Below are 25,002 nucleotides of genomic sequence, written 5' to 3'. Positions count from 1 at the left end.
TCCCATCATCCTCACCCACCCTTTAATAATTGTGTTTCTCTCTGCTTTTCTCAAATTGTAAAACCGCCTTCTAAGTCATACAATAACGAGTTGGAAACGACTGTTTTATGATGATCAACAGTGATACCGGAAGTGGTATTAGATTCCTACCACTTCCGGTTTTAGTACAGAGTTAATGCCGCAGCAGAAACATTCCTTTGGGATGCTTAATCCATATTTAAAAAAAAATCTTCTCGGTATTTAAAAATATTATTTTTCCTCTGTGTTGATTAATTTTCAAACCGAAAATAGTAGCGTCTGCAAACCGGAATTCCAGCATAGTTTGGAAGTCGAATGAGCAATTATAGTTTATATTACAGACGTGATGCCTCAGTATAGGACCCTCACTTATGATGCATGAAGTCTCCGGTTCGATCTCAGCTCGGGTGAAGTGGGCTTGACAAATATCACTGTGTGGTTTTTTTCGGGGTTCTCCTGTTTCCTTCCACTTTCTTCAGTCCAACATTTCATTAATTATCATTCATAGCCTCTGTGCATAACATGGGACGTTAAAAATGAAACGAAATCTTGCAGTTTAACGTCCCACGATTATACCTTTTAAGCAAAGGGAGACGATGATTAAGGCAAGTGAATGATGATGCAAGAATTGGTGGAATGAGAAAGTGGGAGGAAACGGGAGTATCCCGAGAAAACCAACATGATACGATGTTGCTGACTATCGTGAGCCGTTAAACTAAAGAAAATCGTTTATTCATCTTGTGGTGATTATTCCTTAAAATTTGGTTAGATAAGGCAGAAACTGTTTATTGTACAGCGCAGATGTGCTTAAAGCTTTTCTATGCTAGATATTCCATAGTTTAGCCTGTGATTATGATCACTTTAACATGGACTAATTAGAGTATATCATTAGCATTGTAAAACTGGCTTACACACAAACTAAAGACTAATACGTTTAATCTCTGCCCTCACTACAATACAGGGTGGCCCAAAAGTACGTATACAGTCCCGTACTGATCGGCTCATAGCATTTTATATCATTTACTTATTATCCATTCAGGTATTGACTTAGTTTCTTCCTTATTTGTTCTTAATTTATTTTCACTTATACTTTAAGCTCGGAACAAACCAAAACAAATAAATTCATTATCTTAATCAATTAAAATGTTACACTTGACCAATGCTGGTCCGTATACCTACTTTTGGGCCACCCTGTATGTATTCAAGCTTTAGTTGGATTGGAAATATGTTTAAGAAGATTCTGCCACGTGCTACCCTTAAAAAGATGCTGAACCCCTTTGACTAGGGCAATGAACTGAGTGACAAGCGTGTACAGAACACAATAGATGATGATAGTGAAGGTGTTGAAGTGACTTTTGACCCTTTTCATTCAGTCTTTAAACTTCGGATTACCACCGCCACGCATTGAAAGCGATGGCTTACTTTGGGCACTCCCCCTACGTACAAGAACCAGGGTTTTAACAATTGTAGGGTGAATCCAATACACAAACATATCATATATCCACATTCACAGATTGTGCTGCATCCTTTGTCTCAGGAGTGAAGTGAGTCAATCTTCTTTGACATACTTATTTGGTGTTTTGCTTACAAAAACGGGCCACGGCACATGGATCCCATCAAGTATGTACGTAGTATGTGTTGTAAGGGACTTATAAGCAGATTATGATCATTTTAGTTAAACTTGGAATAATTTTCTGTGATATATGTGTCTATTACAAGGATATTAAACTAACGAAGTATTTACAGCCGAATCGATGTAATGAAAGTAAAGTGAAACTGGGCGATGCCAGAGTACTCTTCGTCTTATCACTTTTCAAATTGAATTTCAGTTTATTTTCTTGATTGTTATAGGAACTCTGCTGTTATTGGCAGCCAACCTGCAGGAAACAAAACGTACAATGTACCACGCTTCTTACTACTGTTGTTAGAATTATTTGAGTAATTTTCCACCTGTGGGGACACCGTGGTCTAGTGGTTAGGGCGTTGTGAGGTCGAGGGTTCGATTCCCGGCCGGTGCTTCTCAATTTCCGGCGTCCACCCATCGTCGACGGCCAGTAGATCTAGAAAGCTCTTGGTACGCTTGTTAGAGACAGGGAGACGTTCGTCGCTCGGGTGGACGTAGTTCGCCAACAGATGGCATTTGACCGGTTGACGTCCATAAGGGCTGTCATGCCAGTGGTTACTTTATTTTTATGGATACTACTTGAGTTGAGTTGATTTTGAGTTTAACGTCCCGTTCAGCAGCGAGGCTATATGAGACGGACCTACTGCTTAAGGTGAAATCCGAACCATATTAGCTCCCGCCGGGAATCAAACCCGGATCTCCCATGTCAAAGGCGCGTACGCTAACCGCTTAGCCACGCAGGAGCTCTATGGATACTACTTGTTTCACTAGCTACATTTTTCTATATTCTTCACTACTTGAAGTTATTTACTAAAATTGAAAACAGTGCAAATGAGTTTCATCCATTAACTGTAGCCGTTTTCACTCGTCCCTGTTTCTCCTTCTATATTCCTTATGATAGTTGCCTCACCCAAATTATTGAACATTCATGATCTCCATATTGAACAACAAGCGCAGGTATTTCCACACAACTACGACAAACGCTAGTTGCTTTCATTACACAATGAATTATTTATTAAACCATGAAACAATATAACAATTTAACTAATATTATTCAGAGATGGAGTTGGTCACTGGATCAAGTTTTCTGAGTGGGTCAGTGGGTCGTAGGTCAACAGGACGTGACCCACTGTGACCCACCACCCACCGTGACCCACTGCAACCCACCACCCGCCATGACACATTGCGACCCACCGACTCAGTCTGACCTACCGACTCTCCTCACTGCACTGTAGACAGCATCTTCTGAAGACTGGTAAATTTGTCTGCGTTTCACTTTTAAGACCTACATTTCCCTTCGTTTTCCATTTGTTTCTGTCTACTTACCTGAGGTAAGTATATCTAAGTGAAAAAAAGAACTTCAGGCACTTTTGGATATTGATATTTGTAATTGTAATAATAGTAATACGACTTATACTACTACTTGGCTTTCAAGGCCTATGAGTTTTTAGAGGAGCTAACTACTGGAAAAAATACACTTTTGAATCACTGTAATATATAAATTATTATATAAAGAATTGAATGTAACTATGTGTGCCTGATCATCACGGCCAAATTGCAAAGTCAAGTGAAATTACTTTTGGTATATAGTTAGGCCTTAATCCAAACTGGGATGTTATATTGCTTTCATTATAATACATATCCTAAGGAGGTAGTGAGGTTCCGAATTTTTGCGGAGAAAAAATTACTATCTCGCAAGCCGTTAAAGTTACTGAGCTGAAATTCAGTGTATTAACTCTTTATTGAAAATAAACAGAATGTGTCCTAGCATTTTGTAAAATTCTCGTTTATGGGGGGGGGGGGTTCTATATATGGAAAATTGGTATTGAGTTGGTTTGTACAAATGATCGAAAACGATCGATATTAGTTCAGAAAACATGCAGAAACAAAAATTACAGTGCTTCGCTTCATATATCCATTGCTTTCTACTATAATAATTGAAGAAGCTTATGTTTATTATGTGGAGCGCTTACAGCACAGGGCAATCAACCCATAAAGTTGTGAGAAAAATAGACATAAAATTTGTACTGTAAGCTTAATTACACGGAAATTTTAAGTTTGGATTGTACGCATAACTAGATGGAAAATTTTACACTTTTTTCTTTACGTTGGTTTTCTTATCTTGATTTGAGACTTAAATTTCATTCTTTTTTCCGCTGAAAAGTATCGATAGCCTAATTCAACAAGGAAATAATTATACTATGATAATTTAATTGAAATTCATCGTAATTTGGCCCATGACAAACAGCAGTGTGGTAACTGAAGGGGAAGAAGGAGGAAAATTCCCATTCACCACTAAACACTTCCTCGAAACCTCGTTCCCTTTTGTTTTCTTGGGGGGGGGGGACTTGGTAATGATATCAAACCTTCATGTGTAATTACAACAATTAAATTTATAAACAAATAAGAAATCATCAGTTTATCAGGCTTTAATTGATATATTTATGCACAAGATTCCCTATCGAAGGTGCGGTAGAAGTTTCTGTTCTCCATAAGTCGACATTGCCAACTGACATGGTCGATATGGAAAGGATGTATGGTGATAGAGAGGTGATACTTCTTGCTGAGTATTTCAAAACTGACCGCGAAAAACTGTTATCAGACTCTAACAAGCAGATTGTCGATGAGGAGTTGAAGAAATTTCTACGTCGGGTAGTAGTATTATAAATTTCCACGACAGAGTGCGAACGGGGATTTCCTCTTATGAATTTACAGATGACTGATATTAGAAACAGACTAACATTTATGTTCAAACATTAATTTGTTGTTCATCAATATTAATGGCCCACCGCTAGACAAGCTCAAAGCAGACGAGCTAGTTATTTCTTGGCTGAAGGATGGACATCATTCCGCTGCGGATGATTTACCAAGGAAAAGTTCTGGAGGCCAACAGGAAATAAACTCGATTTCAAATTTGTTTTAAACTGGCAAATTACGAGTTATGGAAAATGTATACTTGTATTACTAATGGCTTATTTGTGTTATTCAACTTATATCTAATTTTTAATAAGTCTCTTCTTTGCCTTTTATAAACTAGAGGTAAACTACTTTGAAGAAATATCCGTAATAATTACAATTATGCATACTTGTGTGGTGTTTTAGTGATTACACAAATTACAATTATGAACATACTTTGCGGAGATGCTCTCACAGGGGGTACCCGAGCACTTTTATAAACTATGAAAAACTGCTTTTCCATATCTTTGTGAGAAAAAATATTGTGAACTAAGAAATCATAACCTTTTCCATATTGTACAGGGGTATTTTCCTGTGAATAGAAGTTTCTTTTAGAATGCGTTGAGAAATTAACACTTGCAAGAATACTCTCTTAGTGCAAATATACTTTAAGCACACACTAATTCCTTCCCCCACCTCGAAGTGCTTCAATTTTTACACTGACGAACACTTTACCATTTTATATGGTAAAGGTCAGATCCACTGTTATTGTAACAGAGTGGTGCTTGAGTGATTGACCGTAGAAATTCAAACTCAGATTAGTGACAATTTCAGTTTTGTTTTATTACAAGTGTAAACTCTCAGTAGAGAAAAGGTCGTGGATCATGTGTCAGAGTTGATGGTGGATTTTGGTGAGTCAGAGTAGGTCACAGTGGATGAGTGGTTCATGGTGGGTGGTGGGTCATGGTGGGCCACAGTGAGTGGTGGGTCAGAGTGGGTCACGATGGGTGGTGGGTCATGGGTCAGAGTGGGTCACGGTGGGTGGTGGGTCATGGGTCAGAGTGGGTCAGTGGGTCAAGTTTTCATTGACCCACGCCAACTCTGATATTATCTTGGTCTGATTGTTTCATATTTCTCACAATACTGTCAAAAACAAGGAATAGTATTAACATGTGTCTGTATCATTACTAGTCACTCTAATAGTTTTTTTTGTCGTGATAACATATGGAGGCTCATGCACTAAACTGATTCCCATCTCTTAAATTAAATGTCATGCTGAAGTTGTTACTAAAAATTATCGTTCTCTGTTATACTAAAAATTATTAACTGTGTGGTATGATTGACAGTTAGACCCTTCGCACACTATGACACTTCATGTGTCGAAGACGTGCCACGAATTTCTTTTTCTGTGACAGGCTTGTCGCGGGGGTAATGAATTCCCATTTGTTACAATGGATGTGACCCGGGACCTTCCCACACAACACAAGCGTGACACAGCGGCAGGCTTCTCATGGAAACCCGTCACCTGACACAAGCTAAGATCTTAGCACACTACGCGAATTCGTGTGTCGAAGACGCACCACAATTTATCTTTTCAGCAACCAGATACTCATTCTGAAAGATGAGCTCAATGTAAGCTTTCGACACAGATGCTTTCATTGCAGAAATTCAGGAACAATATACTATATGGAACTCCAGCAGTGATTCCTATAGTAAGACAATTGAACAGACTAAAGCATGGAGAAGAAAACTGTGTTGTGTAATCCATAGTGAACTCATGGATATGCCATCGAAAGAGAAGAATCGTATCGGTACGTACACTGCATGTTGCCATTTTGTTCTTTCTTACATTTTCCAGAATTCAGTACCAAGCCAATGAACTGTTTGGTGGAAATTACAACATAAAACTACATTGTTTATCGCTTCACTTTAAGCACTTAGGCATAATGATGATGCTTCGTGGTACTCCATAATGATTTTTATAAGGAGAGGCCGCGTGGCGTGAAGGTAATACCTCATGTAATCATGGCAGATTTAGTAATATACTGACTAAACCCCATATTTAGTTCGTGACTCAATGGGGAACGCAAACTCCAGGCTACATGCGTATTCCTTATGAATGTGCTTGCACTTTGCCGTTAAAAACGATACAAAATTAGAACCCTATTCGTATTGTGATTAATAAATCAATCAAATTTTATTTGAATTCAATTTATAGTCACTTAGTGGGTTTATTTTACTCGTCTGAATCCATCTTTGTTATGGCTAGAAAAGTGTCACATTCCCGCGACACGTGAAGTAAGATCTAGTGTCTGTGGCGTCGCGGGTGTGTGTCGAATATCAGCAACGCGACGATACAGCTTGTGACGCGTCTTCAACACACGAAGTGGCGTAGTGTGCGATAGCCCTTACTGTTCAGGATGTCGTAAATGGATAGGTACTTTCAATTTCTAATAAATAAGTTATTCCTCCACTGGAGGACATTACCTCTAAAATCAGGTGCGGTGGCCACCTCGATCTCTGGACCTAACATCTGAACTACGACCTCTGGAGAGACCTTGTACACTAGCTAAAAGTCCGCTCTCGTATGGAGTTTATCAAATGGAACAGACACACGGTGATCAGGCTGATGAACATATAGTTTACTCCACTCCTCTCTTTCTCTGATGTTCCTGTGCCCCTTCATAGTTCCCGAGCTGCCCAATTGCCTGTATATGTGCAGGAGGATTAGTTCCTCTGTTTTATAGCTCAACCTGTGAGGAACTAGACTCATCCACTTATGGTCGTTTGAATAGCGTATCTCAGAATTTGCGTTATGACTTTAACAGCGATACATTATCTGATTTCACATCTACGGATCGTTGTAAGAATCTGCAAGAATCATAGCCAACGGAGGCTTCATTCCTAAGATATCGAGTTGATCAGAAGACGGAACGATCGCTAGACTTTGTAAAATCATAAGAAGGCATTGGTGTTAACTCGAAATCATACATTTTGAAATATGCCCTTGGTTACTCAAACGATGTACTGCTTAACACTTTTTTTTTTTTTTTTTTGCAACGTCATTTAAACTTTTACGTGTAAGCTTACTACTAATATATATACATTTATATTCTACGTAATGTACTAAGTTTCCATATCAAGAATACTCACTTGCATTACGTGAATGTTCTTTAGTCTATAGGAGCTGTGGTAGTTCAGTGAAAGAATGTTTACCTGTGAAACGTGGTGTCTCTGATTCGACCCCAGCTCGCGATAAGTGAACTTCGTCGTGGACAAACAAAATATGTAAGCTCCCTCTTGACTATATAGTTAGTGAACGCGTCTTCAAAGAGTCAGCTTCTATTCCTAGCGGAAGGTCATGTGGTTCGGATTCCACGTTAATCAGTAGGTCCCGTCTCATATAGCCTCGCTGCTAAACGAGAAGTCTAAATCAACTCAACGTGGAATCCGGAAGTTCATGTGGTCCGGATTCCACGTTGAGTTGATTTTGAGTTAAACGTCTCGTTCGGCAGCGAGGCCATATGAGACGGGACCTACTGATTAAAGTGGAATCTAAATCACATGAGCTTCTGCCGGGAATTGATCCCGGGTTTCCTACGCCCAAGGAGCATACGCTAACCGCTTAGCCACGAAGGAGCTCGGATTTCACGTAAAGTTGTAGGTCCACATTTCATATAGCTTGGGTTCTGAAAGGGACACTAAACCCCAATTCAAACAAACACACACAGTGTGCGTCGGTTTTCTCGGGGTTTTATCCTTTGATTCCATTTCCACTTTCTTCATTTCACCACTTCATTCGTCACTGTCCCCCTTAGTCTCGGTACATAATCATGCGACGTTAAACTATATATATATATATATATATATATATATATATATATATATATATATATATATATATATAAGGGACGGGCAAAACCGGTTTCTAGAAAAACAGGCATTTCGGTTTTCCCCAAAACCGGTTTCGGGTTTCTTCAAAAACCGGTTCGGGTTTCACCACTTTTGGAAAACACAAAACTATTTCTGAGAAAGCGGAATCGGTTTCCGAAGAACGAAACACTATTCTGGTCTGAAATATAACCAATTTTGAAAAAAAAAAAAAAAAACGGAATCGGTTTTGAAGAAAACCTAAACGGGATCCGGTGAAAACCGAACCGGTTTTGGAGAAAACCGATAACAGATTTCGGTGAAAACCCGAACCAGTGTTCGGAGAAAACCGAGACCGGTTTCGGTGAAGAAACAATTTATTGAAAATTTTCGGTTCTCCTAAAAACTGAAAAACCGGTTTTTGTGCCCACCACTAATATACAGATAGATAGCTATATAAAACTATATATTGTAGCGTAACTAAAGAACGCTACACGAAAGATTTCGAAGCTTTTCCTTTCTGTAAAAGTTGGAGGAAATTGATACTAAATGACTACAGGTTGCAAAAGTATAAAAACAACTCGTTCTCGCGGCTTAGTAATCAATCTCTATTGGTGAATCCTGAGTTAAGGACCAGTAGCAATGATACGGCATAGGTATTCCGGGTTTTCCAGACTATCTTACCTCCATCTATCGTCAGAGGTGGAAGAAAGAAAAGAATAAAGAATAAGCCGTAGTGGTTTATAAGTAATTAAATTAGTATGTTGAAGTAATAAGAGCAAACTCAGACAAATGTTTATTACTTGTAATGTATTTTATATTGCAGCATTAATTTTTACTATGTATTGTTTGTTTGCTTGTTTCGAAGCATATTGTCTCTTTCATCACTAAGGTTATAGGAGACGTGAAACTACAGCTTAACGTATAATCTGAACGGCATGAGTTCTCACTGAAAATCGAACCTGGATCTCCTGCGTGAAAGTTGTATGAGCTAACCATACAGCCATGAGGGAGCTCTTGTGTGTATTCCTTAAACGTTATAAACTAATACGTATGTAATAGTTAGTTATTGCATTAACAACATGTATGTTACAATCTTTATTATTATTTCTTTATTACATTTTTACGGGTACACTGGAAGTGTTTAATTTTTTTTTTTTAAAAAAAAGCACCATATCCTACGCACTACACATTCCAACACAACTTGAATGTATATAGGGGTTGCATATCTCTCAGGCGTTTGTTTCATGGCCAAGTTATAATGAAAAACGAAAGATAACCATTTCTCCAGTCTAAGATGAATCTTTATTGTTTCGAATGTTTTCCCAATGAACACCATATATCACTGGCATTATAATTAATCGTGTGTGAAATGTATTTGCTTATTACATACTGCATGCAAGAAGAAAGAAAACACTGATTATACATGAATTAAAAACTCCAACCGGAAGTAGGCTCAAATCTTGCAAACAGTGCTAGATATTGAAAAGGTTAATCGGACAAATCTCCCCTTTACCGTAACTCTTGCCGATTTTTATCAAGACGTCTTTCACTTGTGTCTGTAAATGGACATGTACAGATGTGAGGAATAACAAGGTGTAGAGAGCGCAGGTTCAGCTAGTATACGCAAAAAATATTGCCATTTTATATACAAACTCTGTGGAGAAAAAAAAACAACAGTTTCACTCACTACTTTATTTACTTACTCGCTTGCTTTTATTTCCTTTGAAATTCTCACGAATGGCATTTGATCTCGTATCGAACATGTGGTTATTCTTAATATTAGTGCGTTGAATTGAATTTGAGAAGGTCTCGAGGCATCTGTCCTCGATCTGAATAAATCCTCGTGCCAGCTTTCCTTAGCAGAAGACTCTGAGGCACCGAATCCAATTTCTCTGCCACGCAATGTCAATGTAGATGAGATATCTCCCAAGGAGCATGTCTCTTCTGAATGCACTCCTGTCACTCACAACGCCATGTAATAAACGCTTTTCTTCAACACTAACTTCCACACCCACACAGATGGGAAATACGGAAACTTTCCTTTGATGCCTAAAGGGTAGTCATGGTATATACTGTGCTATTAAAAATTCATTCAGAGCACGACAAAGGCTCTGAAATACGTTTAGATTAAGCTAAGCCAATACATGTTATTTAAAAAATTTTACGGTTGTCAGTTTCTGTACAACAAACTTATGATACTATAATGGAATGTGTTCTTCTAATATTGTATTTTGGGTCTTTTAAAACTTAAGCTTGTAAGAACTACATGTTAAATGGAAATATATTTCATCTGGATGTAAATACTCCTTCTTTTAATAGTAGAGTAACCTTATGAAGCCGAACGATCAGGGTGCATCTTTTCGTGCGCGAGGTCCTGGATTCGATTCCAGATCTGTGTCGGTTTTGAGAATCCGTTTACTATGCTTATGCAAGCATCCCTATAAGATCACTACAGATAATTCACGGAAGTACCAAACTCGCGCCTCACGATCGGCTGCAAATCTAGAGACTTACTAGAAGTATCTTTCCAGATACCGTTCCCAGTTGTAACTCTATCTATTTGTAAAATACTGTTCTTGAATGTATATGCATTCTTTTGAACTGAAAAATTAAAGAATCGATAATAAATGTTTTGCAATAAAATGAAATGAAATCTTTAAGTTTTACGCCCCACGGTTACGCCGGCTAGGCTAAAGAAGACGGTGATAAGAAACAAATGAAATGGTGGAACAGAGAAAGTGGGAGGAAACGGGAGAACCCCGAGAAAACCCACGCTCGCGGTGTTTGTCCACCACGAAGTTCACGTGGCGCGAGCTGGGATCAAACCAAGGACCCCATGCACCAGAGATGAACGCTCTATCATTGAGCCACTGCGGCCCCAATAAATAAATCTTTTGCATTGTAAAAATTCCCAAATCATTGCTATTGTTTACAATATTATAAAGAAATAATTTAAAATGTATTTACCGGTATCCTTACCAGTTGTTTAAAAACACATTATGCGACTAGAAGCACCTCTGAGGAATTGTCCTTCATTTTGAAAAAAAATAAATAAAAGTGGGTGCTTATATTAGAGTAAATAGGGTACTATCAAATAAACTAATGTACCTTTTACACAGTGCAGATATTCCGGTGCTTGATAATTTTGATTTCATAAATTGAGAACCAAATTTATGACCGGATTTTTTTTTTCGGAACCAGTTATTAGTTCATGTACTATAGTAGTATTGTGTAGATACTAAGTGGGCTACCTTGTCAACTTTTTTATATTCTTTCTTTTTTAAAACTATTGAATGAAACCCAAATAAATGGTAGGGAGTGAATAGGAGATATTTACGTAAAACTGGTTCTTTTTATCTCTACATTCGGAACTTGCACATTTTAATCAAAAACCTTATGATTTTTTTTTTTAATTTTATTTTGAAGGGACAAAACTAAACTTCTTTATGACTAACTTTTGGTTAAGCAGTGTTATGTGTTGGAACCAAGCTATCATTCTTGTTTTGCAAATTCTTTGATAATTGTTAAGCAAAGCCATGTGTTGTACCAAGAGATTCGAACAAGATAGGATCCAATGAAATTCTTTCGCTTTTGTGGTGATAAACCTCTCGGTTTCTTAAATCACAGAGTTAGAGGAGTAGTTTGCTGTTTCTTATTGTATGTTACGTTCGGCCAGGGGCGATGTTTTCGAAGATGGTGAACAACCAGGAGAAGGCAAGTACCATGTTGGAGTATTAGTATGACAAGTTCGATTGCAACGATGTAAACGCATTTCCTCGCCTGTTTTAATAAAAATCTATCACATCTAGAAACATCTAGCCCTTGGTACTATCAGTATGAAGAGGGTTGTTTTTGAGAGGTATGATATTTCTTGCATCTGCTTTACCGTTGAGTTAACAATGATGAAACATATCATCAATGGCCACCTAGGTAACCCGACATTAACCTCTGCATTTCTTTGTTCCGGGGGAATGTGAAGAATAAGATTTTTGTGTCACCATGTCAAAACAGATGCCTGATTTATTCAACGTTACTTAAGAGTCCCCATCACGGCGAAATTAAAATACCGCTAATTTTACAGTAATTATCTGATATCTTCAAATAGGTGAAAGATAGTCGAAAAGTGGAACAAGAGCTCGCTAGACAATATTATTTTATATGAGATACCCTTATCACGACTCACTTATCTGCTTTCGATTTCCAGCCATTCAGAAAATCGGCATTTATTTTCGCGTTTCTAAATGGCTGCAAATGGAAAGTTACTAGATGACTCATGATAACGGTACATCATGCAAAATAATATTGTCTAGGGCGATCTTGTTCCACATTTTCATTATCTTTTATCTATTTGAAAATATCACATAATTACTGTAAAATTAGCGGTATTTTAATTTCACAGTGATAAGGCCTCTTAATCCATCAACGTTGACATACTACGTGAATTCCTCCATATTTGTTGCCGGTTGCGCCATAGAAACGACGGCAACTGATGATTGGAAGTCTTATCAGATAAGACTTGGAATTCTGCGCTTTCAGCATCTATGGCCATGTTTGCTTGCTACGTATGAGGGATGGCGTTTCTCGGCGAATACACTACCTGGGGAGGAAGAAAGGATTGGGGAAGGAAAGAAGCGGCTTGGGACCGTTATGTTAGATACCATCCTGCCATTTATCCTATGTGAATGAGGAATACCTCACTCAGGATATCTGGCCTCAAAAAAGCTCTTACGCCTTTTTGACCCAGTTTCCCCACCGGGAATCGAACCCGTTCGCACCAAAGACGAGAGCGTTAGCGACTACGAACGCGGGGCCATTTGTTCTAAAATAAGACGTTTCCTTATGGGCATGAGAAAACTTGTTTCATTAATTTGTAATAACCCTTACATAACACAGGATACTTGATATTAGCTCCTCTAACAAAGACATTACAAAAAATGTGAGAGGTGAACATATTTCTTACAGCCAAAGTAGACAAAAACCTGAGAACGAAGAGAAGAATTGTGAAATGAGTGATATTAGGCGTTTGTGGTAAAGAACGGTTTTCCGTCGGTTTCTTTTGAGGGTTGTTCTTCATGTTAGCATCTTGGGGCTCCATTTCTGGAGGGACTTCATCATCGCAGGATTCGTCTTTCATCTTGTCACGTTCCCGTCACCAACGGCACCGCGGTTAGTGAGGATTACAAATTGGAGGCGGATTGTACAATTTGTCTTGCCTCTCGCACACACCTCTCACCAAAGAAATTGATCACACACATATGGGAAAGCAACGCACCAAAAAATATACCCGTCAAACTAAGTAAAAATACGGCTTTTCTTCTTTTTCTTCAGAAATCTGAAATCTCTTATTTTCGTATCTTACAATTATTTAGCCCACGAAGATAAATATACAGCCAGCGAAGTTAATGAATCAATAAGAACAAACAACAAATCGGTACGGAGTAAACCAGGGCCTATATTCACAGGTACTATTCCGGCATTTGTATTATGAAACTAGGAAGAAACAGGAAAAACATCAGTAAGGATGATCAGCTACCGGATTCAAATCAGAAAGATCTTTACTGTGAAGCAAAAATGCTAACCACTAGCCTATACACACAGTTCATAAATCGACTGGCTTATCCTGTCGCGAAGCATTATAGGTTAACACTCGCTACTTTTATTGTGATAATATTACACTAGTTAACAAAGGTTTTGTTACATAAAAGGAAATACCTGTTCTTAAAGGAACTTTTTGCGCTGAATTCGAATATGCACTCGGTTTTTCTCCATCACGTACGATTTTCCCGCAACAGAGGGATTTTCGGGAAAATCCCTCAAAAATTTCCCTTTTCGTTTATTTTACACCCCAAGATCTTGTCCCCTTGCATATACTAACATAGAAATTATACCTAAGTATACTTTGATTCATACTTAACAAACCCTCCAAGTTTCGTAATAATCGCTTTATTCTTTCTAGAGAAATAAATATGTTTGTATGTATACTGTGTGTACTGTTTATTGCACCTTATAGTAATGCTTTCAGATCTCTTAAGTTGAGGTAAAACGTTTTGCTTTATTACCACAAACACATATATAAAATATAATACAATATAATTTACAAGTGTGACAATTTACAATAAACAATAATACAAATGTACCAAAAGGTCATGAAAAGACAATCAAAACTATCACAATATATGAAACTTCCATTGGGTTACAAAAACGTACACTACTTCCTTCTTTTGTAAGAAATGTTGCATTCTCTAACAAGACCCCAACAATAGTCCCCCATCATTGAAGGATCCCATCGTCCCTGGTACCTTTTCTCCATTGCCATTATATCTTGGTGGAATCTTTCCCCCTGTTCGTCGCTGAGAGCACCTAGGTTAGCAGGAAAGAAGCTGAGGTGGGAGTGCAAAAAGTGGATTTTTAAAGACATCCTACAACCCAACTCTTTGTATTTCTGTATCATCTCCTGTACGATTTCTGTGTAACTCTCAGCTTTGTTATTGCCCAGAAAGCTGCGCACAACACACTTAAATGCTGTCCAGGCAGCTAGCTCAGCACTGTTTAACTTGCTGTCAAAGCTATCATCAAGCATTAATTTCCTAATTTGGGGACCAATAAACACTCCCGCTGAAATCTTAGCATCACTCAGGTTAGGGAACTTATCTCGCAAATACTTGAAACCTTCACCAGATGTGTCCATGGCTTTGACAAAGTTTTTCATAAGTCCTAACTTGATATGAAGTGGCGGTAGTAATATCTTATTAGGATCTACCAAAGGAGCGTATTTGACGTTGCATTCTCCAGGTACGTAATTCACTCTAGGTTCCCATTCCTTCACTTCATAATGTTTGTCATCAGCTCGGCTATCCCATAAACATAAAAAACATTGGTACTTCGTGTAACCGCACTGCAGTCCTAATAAAATACCAACTACCTTGAGATCACAACATATTTGCCAACAATGGTCCTTGTAATTTATAAGATTTAGCAAAGTTGACATGGTGTCATAGGATTCCTTAATCTTCACTGAGTGCGCAAGTGGTATAGAAGGTTTTTTATTTCCATTATGTAAAAGGACAGTTTTAAGGCTGACCTTTGACGCGTCGATAAATAACCTCCATTCCTCTGGAACGTAAGGAATTCCTAGCTCCGCCATCAACCCATTTATATCCGTACATACGCACACATTATCTTGCATTGAGAAATAGCTTGAAAATTGAACATGCCTTTTCCTGTACACTGATATGTTCGTTTCTGCATCCAATAAGTTCCACTGCTGGAGCCTTGATCCCAGAAGTTCCGCCTCTTGTTTTGCCAGGTGCAAATCACGGACTAGGTCATTAAGTTCACATTGCCGGATGAAATGTGGCTCGCGAACACAGTCAGGGATGAACGTTGGATCCTTGGATGTACACGTTGATGTCGATGGTTCATCAAGGTCATGATCATCATCAGAGTCTTTTGGCCATATCTCTTCCCAGTTGGTAGGGGGCTCGGGAAGTGGAAGTTCATCCCCGTGCGGAATAGGTCTAATTGCGGATTTAACGTTGGGATAACTTATTGTGTATTTGCTTTTTTTAGAATGTCCCTTAACTACTGTGAGACAAAAATAACAATCATCCAGATGGTTGGTGGGTTCTCTCCACACCATTGGTACAGCAAATTTCATGAACCTCCGTTTCCCTTTGGCCCATGCAAGTAAAGTGACGTAGCACGACGCACAAATTATGTTGGGTGCCCAAGTTTTGTCCTGATCTCCCACACGACATCCGAAATATATATAATATGCTAGTTTCACCGATGGCGTAATGGATCTACACTGTCCTTTAACTACAAACTGGCCACACACATAACAAAAACTATTTGGTGAGTTAACACACGAACGCCGTCCTCTTGACGCCATTGTACTGATCACAATGCATAAAGTTTTTTTTTAATTATTAATGCGGACATTTTCAGTAGCCGCCCATTAATTCCCAGAGGGGGATTATCATATAATAAGTAAATTATCAATAATGCATAAAGTTTTTTTTTTATTAACATAAAACAAAATGAACAATTAAAATAATATTTTTCAGTGCAAATAGTCAAAGCATCCAAAATAAAAATAACCTGAGGCCAAGGTTGTGTAAACTGGAAAATAAACTTTCCCATAACAAGCTATAGCATAACACCTAGCTAACCTCGATAGGTGCATCGGTGATCTCACAATTGTTTGCAGAAAAAGTTAAAAACACAATATCTGGTGATGTTCTGGTGGACAAATACACGGATTTTCCAAAACTAAACAAAAAAACAAAAATAACCTTTATATTTGTATACATAACAATAATATTTATCAAAAAGCTATAATTTAAACATTCTAAAATTCAAAAATAAAGTGCCAACTAGTTGTAACAAACAAAAACATTTACAAGTATAAAAAAACAAATTTTATAAACCAAATATACATTCTTTTGGAATCATTCATTCGGATTCCACCATTTCAAATTCACTTCGTTTCGTTCAGAGCTTCAACATGAAGTCTCTGAGTAGCTGTCGTCAGGACATTAAATATAAACTCAAAAAAAAAAAAAAATATAACTAATGTATGGTATAGTATAACAAGTCAAAATTATCTATAAGCAATTTACATGCATTTATAATTATTGTATGCTTCTTTCTTTAATACCGTAATATATTTGTGCATTTGACTTATAGCTATGTGTAATTATTTCTTTTATTCTAAATATTAATTAATTACATTACGCATTCTTCTTATTATTTTTATTCAATCTCTTTTATTTTACTATCTGTCACATCTAAATAAAATGTCATAAATCATTTGGGTAATGGTCTCCATGTAACAAGCAACACACTATAACTCTAATCCCACTATACTACCCGTTCCATTATTATAGTATACTAATACACTTTACCCATTACACCGTTAAAAATTAATTTTACATTTATTTTTTATATAAATGTGTTAGTATAATGCCGTTAAGATCAAACATGAAAGTACTCTTAGCAGCAAAGACAACTTTGAAAGTGAAGTAGTGTTAAACCACACGTCAATATAAAAATGTACAAAACTCCCTCACCAGGTGTCAAGAACACAAGAAAGAAAGAAATGCGCGGGGGGAGGGGGGAAACGATACCATAGTGGAAAATTCAGACTGCATTAGTTCATTGTTGTCAACAATGAGTCTGTATTCCATTCTTTCTTTCTTTTGCATTCTGTTACATTTGATAACAAATATTGATAACCATTTCATGAACAAAACGAAAAAACTTGGAGAATTGTATATATATGTATTAAGATATACATATACTGTACGTTTAAAAAAAAATATACATTGGAAGTACATTCTATTTTTATACACGTTTCTAATTTACAGAGAGCAATACAAGTGTGTTGTTGACTATTGTAAATATTCATTTTTATGTCTGTGTTTGTAGTAATAAAGCAAATCGTTTTTACCCCAACTCAGGAGATCTGAAAGCATTACTATCAGGTGCAATAAACAGTGCACACAGTATACATACAAATATATTTATTTCTCTAGAAAGAACAAAGCGATTTTTACGAAACTTTTAGGGTTTATTAAATATAAATCAAGGTATACTTAGGTATAATTTCTATGTTACTATATGTAAGGGGACAGGAGCTAGGGGAATAAAATATCTGAAAAAGGGAAATTTTTGAGGGAATTTCCCGAAAATCCCTCTGTTACGGGAAAACTGTACGTGATGGAGAGAAACCGAGTGCATATTCGAATTCAGCGCAAAAAGTTCCTTTAAGATCAGGTGATTTTTCTCATGTAACAAACAAAAAGTTTAAATTTGTTAACTAGTGTTATCATTGGTTGGTTGCACTGGAGTTCTGCATCCCTTTCAGCACCGAGGCTATATAGACGTGAACCAATAATTGAAGGCGGAATCCGAATCACTATAATACATTCAAATCTTAAGAGACTCCATCACGGCGAAATTAAAATACAGTTAATTTTACAGTAATTATGTGATATCTTTAAATAGATAAAAGATAATCGAAAAGTGGAACAAGAATTCGCTGGACAATATTATTTTACATGAGATACCGTTATCACGACTCACTTATCTGCTTTCGATTTCCAGCCATCTAGAAAATCGGCATTTTCGCGTTTCTAAATAGCTGCAAACGGAAAGCTGTTAGGTGACTCGAAATAACCTCATGCAAGATAATACTGTCTACACATTTCGATTATATTTTATCTATTTGAAGATATCACATAATTATTGTAAAGTTAGCGGTATTTTAATTTTGCCGTGATGGGGCATCATAAGGTTCTCCCACCGGGACCCCATACATCAAAGACGTGCGCTACCCACTAGACCAATATGAGTTGAGTTGAGTTGATTATAGTTTAGCGTCCCTTTCAGCAGCGAGGCTATATGAGACGTGGAACTACTGATTAACGTGGAATCCGAACCACATGAGTTCCCACCGGGAATCGAACCCGGGTCTCCCACGCCAAAGGCGCGTGCGCTAACCGCATAGCCACGGAGGAGCTCCTAGACCAATATGAGGGCAATATTTCCATTATATATGTACTTGGTTAGTGCATCCAATGTGGCAGCTTTCATGTTGTAAATTGACAAACTGTTCGTGGAACCTTAAAGGCGCCTCTCCCTTGCTTTCCTTTTCCATATACACAACGCGATAACGTTCAATAAATAGTTCGCTCATTAGCCAGGATTCTTGGTGCTGTCCACCTTCCCCATGAAATTTGGGGAAACACTTGAAAGTACTCACAAGTTCAGTCCATATTGTTTCTCTGTTTTCAAAATACTGCTAAAGATCAAAAGAATAATACCTTTAACATTTATCAAGATAATTTTCTAGTATGTGAAAAAACACTACGAGTAAACTAGTCAATATGTTCATGATAAGTCTTCATTCTTCTTTTGTTCGTCACCTAAGCCTACGACTCATAAATGATTCGTTCTATTCTTTACGAATGATGAATATTCAGATTGTGCAATATTTGAATTTATCGATCAATTGATATTTCAATATTTGATAAGTCAATATTTGCTTCTCGATATTTGACAAAGTGGAGTTCCACAAACTAAATCTAATGTGAACTGAGGGTGTCGAGTAATGGAAAATGTCAAATTTTACGGAATAAAAGGTGAATTATTCACAACATATAATATTTTACTCCATATTACTCTAATGAAAGTCCTACCACAATACAGGACGCAGAAAAGTATCTTACCCTTAAAAAAAAAACACATAAAACTGAAGAACATACTAGTACTATGTAGAAAAATCTAATGACGCTACACTCTCTCACATACTCATTTCGGCTTCGTGCAGCTTCATCAAATACGCGACAGAGAAACAAAATTTCCAGAGAAGATACACCTTGCTCCATCAAGTAACGTAGAATTCCTTCAGGAGTCTTTTGTCCTTTACTCTAACATTTCCAACTTCTTTTAACAACGGAGAGGAAGAAAGCGTCTAGATTAGAATTTGCAATGAAATATAAAATAAAATAAAATAAAATCTGTTACCACATTCGTCAAATAGGTGTTATTCCAAGAAAGAAACCAACTCTATATCCTATGGAACCCGGAGGTTCAATGCCGCGTTCACAAAAGCTCTCTACTGATTTCTATCCTTAGCCAACTGGATCCAGTTTCTATTTTGTATTCCTATTTCTGCTAGATCCACCTTAATATTGTCCTCCCATGTGCGCCTAGGTCTTCCTAATGGTCGTTTTCCGATTGGTCTTCCAGTCAAGACTTTGAAAGCGTTTCTACTTTCTTCCATTCTAGCTACATGACCCGCCCACTTAAGCCTCCTAGACTTCACGACCCTAACAATGTTGGGTAAACCATATAAATTATGTAGTTCCTCGTTATGAAGTTTCCGCCATTCCCCATTCCCGTTCCTCTTGGGTCCGAATATTCGTCTCAGGATCTTGTTATCAAATACTTTCAGTCTACGTTCTTCCCTCTAAGTATTCGACCATGTTTTGAAACCATACAGCTCAACAGGCATGATTATCGTTTCATACATTTTAAATTTCAAATTCCTCGACAGAATTCGCGACGACAAAATATTTTGAACTGAATAATAACAACAATTTCCAGCTTTTAGATGACATTTAATTCATTCGTGAAAACAATTTTGGTCTGTTAACATTAATCCTAGATATTTGAAAGTATTATTTAAAATTTTCATGTATCCATAATTTGCAGTATTACCATCTCGTCGAACTTCATCTACTTAGATTTCTCTGCATTTATTTATAATCTCATGTCCTGAAAGTGTTTGATAGAACCTCTGCATTTCTTTCTATTGTTCATCTTCTATCAGATTTACATCATCAGCATAAACCACAACCCTAATGAGAGTCATTCATCTCTAGGACCCGGTTGCTATCTTTTACTTTTGTTATAGCGTATTCTAGAACAAAATTGAACATTTAAGGTCATAAGGCCATTCTGTATGAGGCCATTCTCGATGTGACTGTTCGTGGACTAGAAATTTCTTGCTCGGACTTTAATTATGTATTTAAATGAATTCCAAAGTAATCTAACTAGTTTCTTCGGTATTCCAAATTCTGTAGGAATGTTTCCCCCCTGAGTCGTAGGCATTTCTAAAATCAATAAATTATTTATGTAACGAGGTACTGTATTCCCATTTCCTCTCCAGTATTTATCGAATGGTAAATGTATGGTCAATAGTTGATTGATTTCGCCTAAATCCGCATTGATAACCTCCAATAATTTCGTCTGCATATGGAGTCAATCTTGCTAATAGAATGTTTGAGATGATTTCATACTATGTTGACAGAAGAGAAATACCTCGATCATTACAATCAGTTTTGTCGCCTTTCTTGTGAACTGGAACAATGATTTATTCTTTCCACTCTTGTGACAACTCGGGGCCGCGGTGGCTCAGTGATAGAGCGTTCACTCTTGTGCATGGAGTCCTTGGTTCGATCCCAGCCCGCGTCGTGAACTTTGTGGTGGACGAACACCGTATGCGTGGGTTTTCTGGGGGTTCTCCCGTTTCCTTCCACTTTCTTCATCTTACCATTTCACTCATTTCTCATCGTCATCGTCTCCTTTAGCCTAGCCGGCATAAACGTGGGTCATAGAACTTTCAAATTTCATTTCATTTTCTTGTGACAATCCCTCCTTGTTCCAGGTAAAGAGAATGAATTTGTGTATCTTCTTCCACAATTTTTCCCCTCCAGCTAAAATTAACTCAGGCGGGATTTCATCTACACCCGGAGATTTGTGTTTCTTTAAATTCTTTATAGCGATTTCTATTTTTGTTCGATTAGACTTTGGAATATTCTGCTGTATGCTTTTTATTTTCTCCACGAACTTAAATTTTGGCTATGTGTAATCAAATCGTCAAAGAAGTCTTTCCATCTATTCAAGATCCTATCTGTATCAGTGAGAATTGTTCGTCGGCTTTCTTTAATATATAAGCCCGAGGTTGATAGCCTTTCTTAAATTCGTTGATGCCCCGTATGTCCCAAATGCTTTTGTGTTTACTATTATTTTCAAGTTTATTAATTTTAGCTTTCAGCTTAAAAAACTGAATAATTGAATGCCGTAAAAAATCTGAACAGAACATGAAAACATGCGGACATACACTGAGAAAAAAAAATGTAGGTGGCGTACTTAAAAAGATAGCTTATATGCGTAATTCCTGTAGTTTTTGGACTTAACGTACAGCAGACGTGTAACTGAAAACGCATGTTTTATAATACTTTCTGTATAAGTGTTCCATCTATACGCACTTTCCGCATGAAACAATCTAGGCGATCAGGATCTCACATACAAATGGACGTATAGGCCTATAACATACAGCTGAGGAATGTAACATAATTATATGCATGTGATATAAGGAAGACTGTTAGATGTCAGACATCCTGCAACGGCATGATGTAACATCTAAGGACAGTGCCTATGTAACATACGGATAACGTATGCTCCGTACTGATTTCTATAGTAAGCAAGAGGATACCGTATATTTGTACAATATACCGCTGTCAGGAGAACGTATTTTTCTCTGTGTACATACGTATAAACAAACAGACACTGTATTATAATGATATTGCAGTAATTAAAATGTACCCATACTGTTTGTATCGTGTAACCGATGTTAGAAATTATTATTATGTAGGCATTAATATTCCATCGCATTATTTCAAAGACAATACTCTACTTGACCAGCAGAAGGGGGCACGGCGCTTAGTGGTAGAGTGCTTACCTCTGGTGCGTGGGATCGCTGGTTCGATCCCTGTCCAAATAAGCTTGTGATGAACAACATCGTGTCTGTGGGTTTTCTCCGAGTACTCCCGTTTCCTCCCACATTCTCTTTCCCATCCGTCTCCCTTAGCCAAAAGGCCATAATCGTAGGACGTTAAACTGATTTTTTTCTGAACCAGCAGATATCGTTTAGTGATTATATGTATACCTATACAGTAAATGTAAAAGTGACCGTCGAGTTATACGGAATGTCGAGTTATCGTGATCTTAGTACTCGATATTTGATACTTCCATATTCATTTCTCGATATTTAATATTCGATGGAAATCAGAATGTCCACCCACTCCCGTTTTTGAGAAACAAGGTTATCCTGAGACTTTTGACTCACGTTGTATTTTAAAGTAAGCAGTGCAATGGTTCATTACCAAATATTGTTCGAATCAGGGCCGGCGCTAGACGTTTTGCCGCCCTGGGCGGTACTTTCACATGCCATCCTTTTATTTTCTTTCTCAAATTTTGCCGCCCCTGTATTCTTTTCTTTTTCAAATTTTGCCGCCCATCAGACCGTGCGCCCTCGCGCCGGCCCTGGTTCGAGTCATCAAATCTAGGAGGTTCAGGTTGACAGGTCATGTAGCCAGAATGGAAGGAACTAGGAACGCTTCCAATCGGAAAGAGACCATACGAAGACCTATTGAGAAGCAAGCAAGAGAAGGTCTCTAACTGCTCGCAGCGGCGTTGCTACTAGTCACGTGTTGGAGCTTTTTTTTTGTGTGTGTGTATCTATAATGGCAATTTAATTAATGGTGTAAGACAGAGTGGCCGTGGTTGGTAAAAGTAGCACCGAAGTAGGGGCTGCACTTTCCCTTCGCATGTGGTAAGCAACTTCAGAGACCATCTCTTGTTGGTCCTGCTATAGGCACAGATGAGAGGACAAAATTAAGATGAATCTCGCCGAAATACGAGTACAAAGTAAAAACTGAATCCAACTGGCTGTGGACAACAGTCAATGGAGAGCTTTTTTCTGAAAGCGGCATTGAACTTCTGGTTCCATAGGCCATAGAATGAGTGAGTTAGTGCAAGGTTTTCAGCACTGAGACTATGTGAGACGTAGACCTACAATCTAACGTGAGATAGAAACCCATATTCAGATCAGAAATGAAACCCGGATTTCCCTTGCCAGAGGCAGATATGCCAGTGATCGCCACGTTAAAATTATGAAAACGAGGTTCTGAATTAACGAGCAAAAAAATAATATGTTCTAAAATTAACTTTAATCAAATGACTGAAATGTAATCAAACATGAAAGCAGTTATCGAACGAATCTTCAACTAACAAAGAATTAATTCCTTGCCCATGTTGTATGTTTTCTTAATTGTGATTGATATTCACCTTCCATAATGAGTCTCGGTTAACCACTTAATTTAAGTTTCCAAGAAGATCCACAAACATTTTATAATTTCTGATAGCTAGTTGTTTATTTTCTTATATGAACATTAAAAAAAAATCCATAAAATTAAGGAGGGACTGCAGGGTATCACTTTCTTCTCTTAACAATGGTAACATGGTTTGTATCTCGCAGTGTAGTGTTGCTAACGTAAACGATTCCCCACTAAATGTACTGGGATTACAATGGTGTCTAGCGTTGAAAATTGATCGTCAGTAAGGAGACAGGAAATATGAAATTTCAAAATCTAAATCGCTATAGAGAATAATACCAGACTGTGGAAACTACAATAACTGACGTTCAGTATAACAAACAAGAAGCAATGTCACATGTGTACCATGTAAAAGACTTCGTTTTGTATGGCATGTTGTTTTCTTAATTAATATTGATTAACATTACAATATTTAGGTCCCACTTGCGTGATTTCTGATAAAGAGAACTCTAAACCAACTAACTACTGTGCAACTAACTAACTAACTAACTCTATGGCCTATGGAACCCGCAGGTTCAGTGCCGCGTTCACAAAAGCTCTCCACTGACTTCTATCCTTAGCTAATTGCATCCATTTTCTACTTTGTATTCCTATCTCTGCGAGATCCATCTTAATATTATCCTCCCATCTGCGCCTAGGTCTTCCTAATGGTCGTTTTCCTATGGGTCTTCCAGTCAAGACTTTGAAAGCGTTTCTACTTTCTTCCATTCTAGCTACATGACCCGCCTACCTAAGCCTCCTAGACTTGACGACCCTAACAATGTTAATCCGTATAAATTATGTAGTTCCTCGTTATAAAGTTTCCACAATTTCCCATTCCCGTTCCTCTTGGGCCCGAATATTCTTCTCAGGATCCTGTTCTCAAATACTTTCAGAGCTCCTCCGTGGCTAAGCGGTTAGCGTACGCGCCTTTGGCGTGGGAGACCCGGGTTCGATTCCCGGCGGGAGCTCATGTGGTTCGGATTCCACGTTAATCAGTAGGTCCACGTCTCATATAGCCTCGCTGCTGAACGGGACGTTAAACTCAAAATCATCATCATCATCAAATACTTTCAGTCTATGTTCTTCCCTCAGAGTAAGTGACCATGTTTCGCAACCATACAGAACAACAGGCATGGTTATCGT

The 25,002-nt window shown here is 37.8% G+C and overlaps 1 protein-coding gene across 2 annotated transcripts in view; it reads right to left on the bottom strand.

Annotated features, from left to right (window-relative positions):
* MICU3 (Mitochondrial calcium uptake 3) overlaps positions 1 to 25,002 on the bottom strand; it is a 330,518-nt gene that overhangs the window by 217,413 nt on the left and 88,103 nt on the right. The gene's annotated exons all lie outside the window — the stretch shown is intronic.

The sequence above is a fragment of the Thermobia domestica genome, chromosome 3 (assembly GCF_964235325.1).
Source record: "Thermobia domestica chromosome 3, izTheDome1.hap1.1, whole genome shotgun sequence".
Taxonomy (NCBI): domain Eukaryota; kingdom Metazoa; phylum Arthropoda; class Insecta; order Zygentoma; family Lepismatidae; genus Thermobia; species Thermobia domestica.
This window is presented reverse-complemented; position numbering and strand designations above follow the sequence as displayed.